At 41.2% G+C, this 9,146-nt stretch overlaps 1 long non-coding RNA gene across 1 annotated transcript; it reads right to left on the bottom strand.

Annotated features, from left to right (window-relative positions):
* Nucleotides 1-576: 576 nt before the first annotated feature.
* LOC107185058 lies at nt 577-5,504 on the bottom strand. The gene is made up of 3 exons (XR_001515974.1): nt 5,368-5,504; nt 3,153-3,158; nt 577-587 (listed from the first exon to the last, which is right to left on the bottom strand). It is a non-coding gene; the product is annotated as an uncharacterized LOC107185058 (long non-coding RNA).
* Between the last annotated feature and the right edge of the window lie 3,642 nt (nt 5,505-9,146).

Raw genomic sequence — 9,146 nt, 5'->3', positions numbered from 1 at the left:
TCTCTGTGTGTCTCTCTTCCCCCTTCGTCTCTAAAAACATCAATAAAAACATATCCTCAGGTAAAGATTAAAAGAAAATAATAATAATACATAAAAAACATATATACACTAATCCAATGGAAATAAGGTGAAAGAGAACTGAAAATATTAAGGATAAACATGTGTGGGTGTAGCCAACCTCAAGGTATCACCATGGGAGATGGGTGATATTGGTGTTACATTTTTTAGATCTGGTCTCTGTAGTATGAGGAGTACTCCAAGCCTAGGGGAAGAAAACCAAGTCACATAAATGTGTGACCTTTTGGGTTAAAATCAGCTTACAATCTATTGGATGGGGGTCCACAACTGATCATCTAAATCGGGGTTGTGTTTTTCTTAGTTAAATGGATGCCTGACCACCTGTTTGTATAAATTAGGAGATGGGACATATCAGTCCGTCATCTGTTAGAAAAACAGAAAGCATGCTGGGTACTTGAAGCAAGAGGTATCTATAATAATAAAAGCATAATATGCTAATTAGACTGACAACCTTCCAGACAAAGCTGGGACTGCGAGGGAAGCCTGTGTCCTGGGTGCCAGAGGGAAGCCTATGCTGGCAGCCGGGGGAAGAAAGGCCTACTCTTGCATGAATTTCATGCATTGGGCCTCTAGTTTAAAATAAGCAGTTAGGGGCTTATTAAACAGTTGAAGAGCCTGGAAGATATAAGGTAAGGGGAGCTCATAGCTCTCATATTTGCAGCTAACTTTCAGGGAAATATTGCTACATAGGTCAGGAACATCTGGAAACTGCCTCCTGAGACAGATGATTTGTGGAGGGACCCCCCAGAGGCCACTGTAAAATCTCTAATCTGCTGCTTCAGGAAGAATATGACAGCTTCGCCCTAGCTGGTTTGGCTCAGTGGATAGAGTGTTGGCCTATGGACTGAAGGGTCCTGGGTTTGATTCTAGTTTAAGGGCACATGCAGGCTCAATCCCCAGTGGGGAAAGTGCAAGAGGCAGTTGAACAGTGATTCTCTCTTATCATTGATGTTTCTATCTCTCCTCTCTTCCTCTGATATCAATGAAAATATATTTTTTTTAAAAAAGAAAATGACACCTTCTGCTTCCCTTCTGCCTTCCTCATCACTCATAGTTGTCTGCCACTGGGATATTCTCAGGCTTTGTATTCCAGGAAATATAGAGTGGGGAAAAGTAAGTTTACAGTTGTTTGTATGGAAAATAATACAATCATTAATAAGTAATAACACAAGAATAAACTGTGTTTTGCATACTCACAACTATAAACCAGTTATTTTTGCCCAACCCTGTATAGTTCTCAGGCTTCCAACCTTTTAGATTCAGGGTAGAGCATAGAAAGGACCAGCAGACATCTGACTGCCAGTAGCTAACCCAGCACATGGAAGGGAAGGGCTCTTCTTGGCTTCTGAGACTTTCCTTTCCTGAGATATGGGTCCTGTCAGTTCTTCTTGACTGAGAGTATAAGATAATATAGCTACTTCTAGAGTAAGGGGAGAAAATTCTCTAAAAAAATTAAATGTTGGTGCATACAATATACCGGTTCTGCATGATTGCAGTTGACCTTCTGAAGGCTGAATGGGAAAAAGACAAAAAAGAACATAAGAGCATAGTTTGCATATTATTGACTATTCATTATCCAAACCTGTGATGTCTAAGTTAAGATTAGAGCATGAGAAACAAAATATTTGTGGTCACAAGTAATATACAACCATGGCAAATTTCACTCTACTTAATTTTCCCTTCAGGTCCAGATGATGAATAGAAGAGGAATAATGAGTGAGCCAAAGTAGGCCTCAAATTCCGATGTGTGAAGGCATTCAAAAGTCAGGCTTGAGTGTTCTATGGTCTGAAAGATGCAAAGGATTAACCCCTTCCTAGAGTGGAACAATAATAAATCTAAGTTTCAGAATTTGTGGTTTGTTGGGGGGAAGTAACATTAAAGTTTTTCTTCTGATAGAAATAGGGCCTGAGCCCTGACAGGTGTGGTTCAATTGGTTGAATGTGGTCCCATGCACAGAAAGGTTGCAAAGTTTGATTCCTGGTCAGGGCACATGCTCAAGTTGCAGGTTCCATCCCTGGTCCAGGTGCATGATGTTTCTCTCTTCCATCAATGTTTTTCTCCCTTTCCCTCTCCCTTCCTCTCTCTCTAAAATCAATAAAAAGATATTTTTAAAAAATAAATAAGTGAAAAGAACTAAGAACTCCATATAATTATATGAAAAAGTAGAGAGGGACCAAAGATGGTGGCCAGAAGGACAGCAGTGAGGGAGAGAGTGTGAGTGAGGGAGGGAGTAAAAGTGGAGTATATAGACGTGGTGTGTGTGTGTGTGTGTGTGTGTGTGTGTGTGTGACAGTTAGATCCTGAAGGACTTTCAGGGGCTGATGGACCAGGCTGTCCTAGATGGGGAGCCCCTGCTACTGCTACACTCACTCCCAGAAGGCTGGTGCTAGCACAGAAACCATGCCATCTAGAAGGGGAGAGCTGCTCTAACTAGAATCCCAACCTCACCACCACCCAGACTGGCTTCAGGCACCACACTGGATCCTACAGGCACTCTGGCCAAAGACCTGCTACCTCAGCTGCAGATTCACAAGCACCAGAACTCCAGCCTCCCTAGCTACAGGCTCCTGTGAGTTCCAGAGCACACTCCCCTCCCACCCACCTGCAGCTTTGGCCTCTGTCCCAGGCCCCGTGCATCCCAGCGACTGGGATCCCTGGTGAATCTTGGACTGCATGACCCTCCCACTATGCCCTCTACTTTGATCCCGGGCCCCACCACTGCACAAACCTCTCACCAAGCCCTCTGTTTCAGCGCTGGGCCCCACCAAGCCTGCCGCTTCAACCCTAGGCCCCACGCATCCTGGCGCCTGGACCCTCCAGGGAGTCTCAGAGAGCATAACCCTCCTTCCAAGCTCACTGCTGAAGCCAGAGGCCCCGTGCAACTTGGCACCTAGATCCTTCGGTGAGAGAAAAAAATGGGAAGACAAAGAAACAATCCCCAAAGGAAAAAAAGGAGGGGTCACCAGGAAAGGTACTAAATGAAATGGAGGCATGCAATATGTCAGAAAAAGAATTCAAGGTAAGAATTCAGAAATCAGGAGCTTCACAAACAAAAAAACAAAACAACAACAACAAAAAACTACAGGAGTTTATCACTACCAAGCCAGCAAAGCAAAAATGCTAAAGGGACTGTTGTAAAAAGAAGAAATAGAAAGGGAAGAAGAAACACAGGCACAAAAAATAAAAATGGCTACAAACAAGTACCTATCAATAATAACCTTAACTGTAAATGGACTAAATGCTCCAACCAAGACATAGAGTGGCTGGATGGATAAGAAAATATGATACATATATATATACTAGAGGCCTGTTGCACAAAAAGATTTGTGCAATAGGCCTTCCCTTCCCCTGGTTGCCGGCACCAGTTTTCCTCTGGCACCCGGGACCCAGGCCTTCGCTCTGGCCAGAGCCACCTTCAAAGCCTTCTCTGCTTGGGCCAGAGCCGCCTTCAAGCCTTCATTGCTCCGGCTGGAGCTGCCTTCAAAGCCTTTGCTGCTCCAGCCAGAGCTGCCTTCAAAGCCTTCGCTGCTCCGGCCAGAGTCCCCTTCAGTCTTCGATCCACCGCTTCACACCTACATATGCAAATTAACCGCCATCTTTGTTGGCAGTTAATTTGCATATCTTTCTGATTAGCCAATGGTATGGCATAGTGAAGGTATGATCAATTACCATGTTTGTCTATTATTAGATAGGATATGCTGTCTACAAGAGACCCAGTTCATAACAAAGGACTCACACAGACTGTAAATGAAGGGATGAGAAAATATCTTTCAGGCAGATGGAAATGAAAAAAAAGCTGAGGTAGCAATACTTACATCTGACAAAATAGACCTCAAAGTGAAGGCCATAACAAGAGGTAAGGTCTCAAGCGCATGTGGGCCATTCTCAAAGATAGAGCACATAATGGGATACAGGCAAAGTCTCTCCAAATTCAAGAAGATTTAAATCAGATCAAGAATCTTCTCAGATCACAATGGCATAATATTAGAAATAAACTACAAAGAAATGAAAAATTCAAACACTTAGAGGCTAAATAGCATGCTATTAAATAATGATTGGGTTACCAAAGAGATCAAAGAAGAAATTAACAACATCCTGGAAGCAAATGACAATGAAAACACAACAATCCAAAATCTATGGGATACAGTGAAAACAGTCCTGAGAGGGAAGTTCATAGCAATACAAGCCTACCTCAAAAAATAAAATTAAAAACTGGTAATAAATTATCTAACTCTACAACTTAAAGAATTAGAAAGAGAACTCCAAGAAAAGCCCAGAGTGGGCAGAAGGAAGCAGATAATAAAGATCAGAGCAGAAATAAATGACATAGAGACCAAACAACAATACAAAAGATCAATAAAACCAAGAGCTGGTTCCTTGAAAGGATAAGCAAGATTGATGAACCTCTAGCCAGGCTCACCAAAAAGCATAGAGAGAGGAGGAGCCAAATAAACAAAATCAGAAATGAAAGAGACCAGGAAACCAAGATGGTGGCATAGGTAAACACCGGAGATTGCTGCCTCGCACAACCACTTCAAGAATACATCCAAAAGACAGAATGGGCATCATCCAGAACCACAGGAAGGCTGGCTGAGTGGAAATACTACAACTATAAGGAAAGAGAAAAGCATACTGAGACTCAGAGGAGCTCCGGTGCAGAAGTTAAGTGCACAGGTACGGAGGCAGATGCGAAAAGGGCTGGCGGCTGAGGACATGGTTGGCTTTTTCAATCGAGAGGGAGTCTCAAACTCCCTACTGCTCTGAACTCCAGTTCCAGGCGAATCTCTGGGGACCCTGACTGATACAGGGAGAGGCTAGACTGCCTGGTATCGTTGGAATCTCGAGGGCAGCTTTCTCTCAGAGGTGTTTGCAGCAATTACCCGGACACTGAGACTCGGGGCCTCTTAGGGGAGGACTGATGATCAGCCATAGTTGTTTGCTCCACCCTATTGATCCCCTGGGACCTGGCCCCGCCCAAGCTGTGCACAGAGGCTTTTGCAATCTGAAAATTACCTAACAAACTTGCAGCTGGCGCATGGCCCCAGGGCAACTTGCATTCCTTCACAGCTGAGCTCAGGCTGAATAGCCTCAGGCAAAGGCTAGATTAGCACCTCCTGAAAGATCCTGGAGCCAGTATACCCAGTGGTCAGAGTGACTCAGTGAGCATCAAAGCCCCACTGAAGCAAATCTTGCCCCGGAGGGGTGTCTCCAGCACAGAAGTTTTCCCACTGCAGACACAGCTGATTCTCACAGCCAATAGGACAATTCCTCCCAGTGATACCTACAACAATCAAGGCTTAACTACAACAGGACTGTGCATACAGGCCACAAGGGGGGTGCACCAAGAGAGTTCACTTCAGGTAATTGGGGAGGCTGAGCCACTGGGCCCTATAAGACACCTAGCACAGAAAGCCAGTCCATCAACACAGGGAAGCACAAAAAATGTGGAGACAAAGAAATAGGACACAAATGACAGAAATGGAGGAAAGCAAACAACTGGACATAGAGTTCAAAACCACAGTTTTAAGGTTTTTCAAGAACTTTCTAGAAGCTGCCGATAAACTTAGTAAGACCCTTGAAAAGACGGGTGAGACCCCCAATAAATGTAGTGAGATCCTCAAGAAATCTAGTCAGATCCTCAATGTTATGATAAAGGACCAACTAGAAATTAAGCATACACTGACTGAAATGAAGGATATTATACAGACTCCCAACAGCAGACTAGAGGATTGCAAGAATCAAGTCAAAGATTTGAAATACAAAGAACCAAAAAACACACAACCAGAAAAGCAAAATGGGCCAGAAGGGAGTGGCAAGAGATATTCAAAGTGATGAATGCCAAGAACCTACAACCAAGATTACTTAACCAGCAAAGCTATCATTCAGAATTGAAGGGCAGATAAAGAGCTTCACAGATAAGGAAAAGCTAAAGGAATTCATCACCACCAAACCGGTATTATATGAAATGCTGAAAGGTATCCTTTAAGAAGAGGAAGAAGAAGAAAAAGGTAAAGATACAAATTATGAACAACAAACATGCATCTATCAACAAGTGAATCTAAGAATCAAGTGAATAAATAATCTGGTGATCATAATAGAATCAGGGACATAGAAAGTGAATGGACTGACTATTCGTGGAGGGGAAAGGGGTGTTGGGGATGCGGGAAGAGACTGGTCAAAAATCGTGCACCTATGGATGAGGACAGTGGGTTGGGAGTGAGGGAGGATGGGGGAGTGGGAACTGGGTGGAGGGGAGTTATGGGGGGTAAAAAGAGGAACAAATGTAATAATCTGAACAATAAAGATTTAATTTAAAAAAAGAAATGAAAGAGATAAAATAACAACAGACGCCACAGAAATACAAAGAATTGTAAGAGAATACTGTGAAAAACTTTATTCCAACAAACTCTCAACCTAAAAGAAATGGACATATTCCAAGAAAAATACAACCTCAATAAGGAAGAATTTTAAAAAAAAAATCTGAATAGGCCAATAACTAAAGAGGAAATTGAAGCAATAATAAAAATTAAAAAAAAATCCAGCAAACAAAAGCCCTGGGCCAGATGGCTTCACAGGGGAGTTTTACCAAACATTCAAAGAAAAACTAAAACCTATCCTCATCAGCCTATTCCAGAAAATTCAAGAGGAAGGAACACTTCAAAACTCTTTCTATGAAGCCACCATTACCCTAACCCCAAAACCAGATAAATACACTACAAAGAGAATTACAGGCCAATATCCCTGATGAACATAGTTGCTAAAATCCTCAACAAAATCCTAGCATATTGGATCCAACATTACATTAGAAAGATCATACACCATGACCAAGTGGGATTTATTCTGGGGATGCAAGGATAGTACAATATCCGCAAATCAATAAATGTGATACATCACATAAACAAATTGAGAGATAAAAATCACATAATCATATCAATTGATGCAGAAAATGGATTTGACAAAATTCAACACCCTTTCCTGATAAAAACTCTCAGCAAGGTGGGAATAGAGGGATCATACCTCAACATAATAAAAGCCATATATGACAAACCCACAGCCAACATCATATTCATGGGAAAAACTAAAACCATTTCCCTTAAGAACAGGAACAAGATAGGGATGCCCACTCTCACCACTCCTGTTCGACATGGTACTGGAATGCTAGCCATATCAATCAGACAAGAAGAAGAAATAAAAGACATCCAAATTGGAAAAGAAGAAGTAAAATTGCCATTATTTGCAGATGACATGATATTGTATATAGGAAACCCTAAAGACTCCATCAAAAAACTACTAGACTTAATAAATGAATTTGGCAATGTAGCAGGATACAAAATTAACACCCAGAAATCTATGGCTTTTTAATACACCAATAATGAACTCACAGAAAGAAAAAGAAAACGAAAACAATCCCATTTAACATTTCACCAAAAAAATTAAGATACCTAGGAATAAACTTAAATAAGGCGGTAAAAGACGTGTATTCAGAAACCTACAGGACATTGAAAAAAGAGATAGAGGAAGACATAAACAAATGGAAAAATATACTGTGTTCATAGATTGATAGAATCAATATCATTAAAATGTCCATACTATCCAAAGCAATTTATAGATTTAAAGCAGTCCCCAATAAAATACCAATGGTATACTTCAAAGACCTAGAACAAACTCTCCAAAAATTCATATGGAATAAAAAAAGACCTTGCATAGCTGCAGCAATCCTGAGATAAAAGAACAAAGTTAGAGGGATCACAATACCAGACATCAAGCTATATTACAAAGCCATGGTTCTCAAAACTGCCTGGTACTGGCACAAGAAAAGACATATAGACCAATGGAACAGAACAGAGATCCCAGAAATTGACCCAAGCCATTATGCTCAATTAATATTTGACAAAGGAGTCAAAGACATACAGTCTATTCACTAAATGGCATTGGGAAAATTGAAAAGATACATGCAAAAAAATGAAACTAGGCCACCCTCTTATAGCATACACAAAAATAAACTCAAAATAGATTAAAAACTTAAATGTAAGTTGAAAAAGTATAAAAATCTTGGAGAAATCCACATAGCAAAATTTTGAACATTTCTCATAGCAATATTTTCACTGATATATTGCCTTGGGAAAGGGAAAAAAAGAAAAATGAACTGATGAACAAAATGGAACCAGACGCATGGAACAATGTGGCGGGTGCCAGAGGGGAGAGGGCTACCTAGAAGCCTGCTATTCTCATTTCATTTCCAGTGTAGGTAATCTCTCCTTTTCCTGTGGCTGTTTTAAGATTTTTTAAAGTGTTATTTAAAAGTATAGAGATGCTGGTGGGAATGCGGACTGGTGCAGCCACTATGGAAGACAGTATGGAGTTTCCTCAATAAACTACAAATGGAACTTGATTTGACCCTGTGATCCCACTTCTAGGAATATATCCCAAGAAACCAGAAATACCAATCAGAAAGGATATGTGCACCCCTATGTTCATGGCAGCACAAATTACAAAAGCTACCATTTAAAAACAGCGTAAGCACCCATCAGCAGATGAGTGGATTAGAAAACTGTGGTACATCTACACAATGGAATACTAACCTGTTATAAAAAAGAAGGAACTCTTATCATTCACTACAACATGGATGCACATGGAGAGCATTCTGCTAAGTGAAATAAGCCAGTCAGAGAAAGATAAATATCACATGATCTCACTCATTTGTGGAATATAATGAGCAACATAAATTGATGAACAAAAATAGATCCAGAGATAGATGCAACAGACGGTCAAACCTCAGAGGGAAAGCAGGGGAGGCAGGGGGATATGAGATCAACCAAAGGATTTGTATGCATGTAGATAAGCATAACCAATGGGTACAGACACTAGCAGGGTGAGGGCATGTGCTGGGGTCAGAGTGGCCAGGAAGAGGTCAATGGGGGGAAAAAGGAGGCATATGTAATATTTTAATCAATAAAGAATAAAAAATAAAAGAAAAAGTAGAAGAGCCCCTGGTTTGGCTCAGTGGATAGAGCATCAGCCTACAGACTGAAAAGTCCCAGGTTCGATTCTAGTCAAGGGCACATGC

Source organism: Myotis davidii, unplaced genomic scaffold (assembly GCF_000327345.1).
Source record: "Myotis davidii unplaced genomic scaffold, ASM32734v1 scaffold162, whole genome shotgun sequence".
Lineage (NCBI taxonomy): Eukaryota > Metazoa > Chordata > Mammalia > Chiroptera > Vespertilionidae > Myotis > Myotis davidii.
This window is presented reverse-complemented; position numbering and strand designations above follow the sequence as displayed.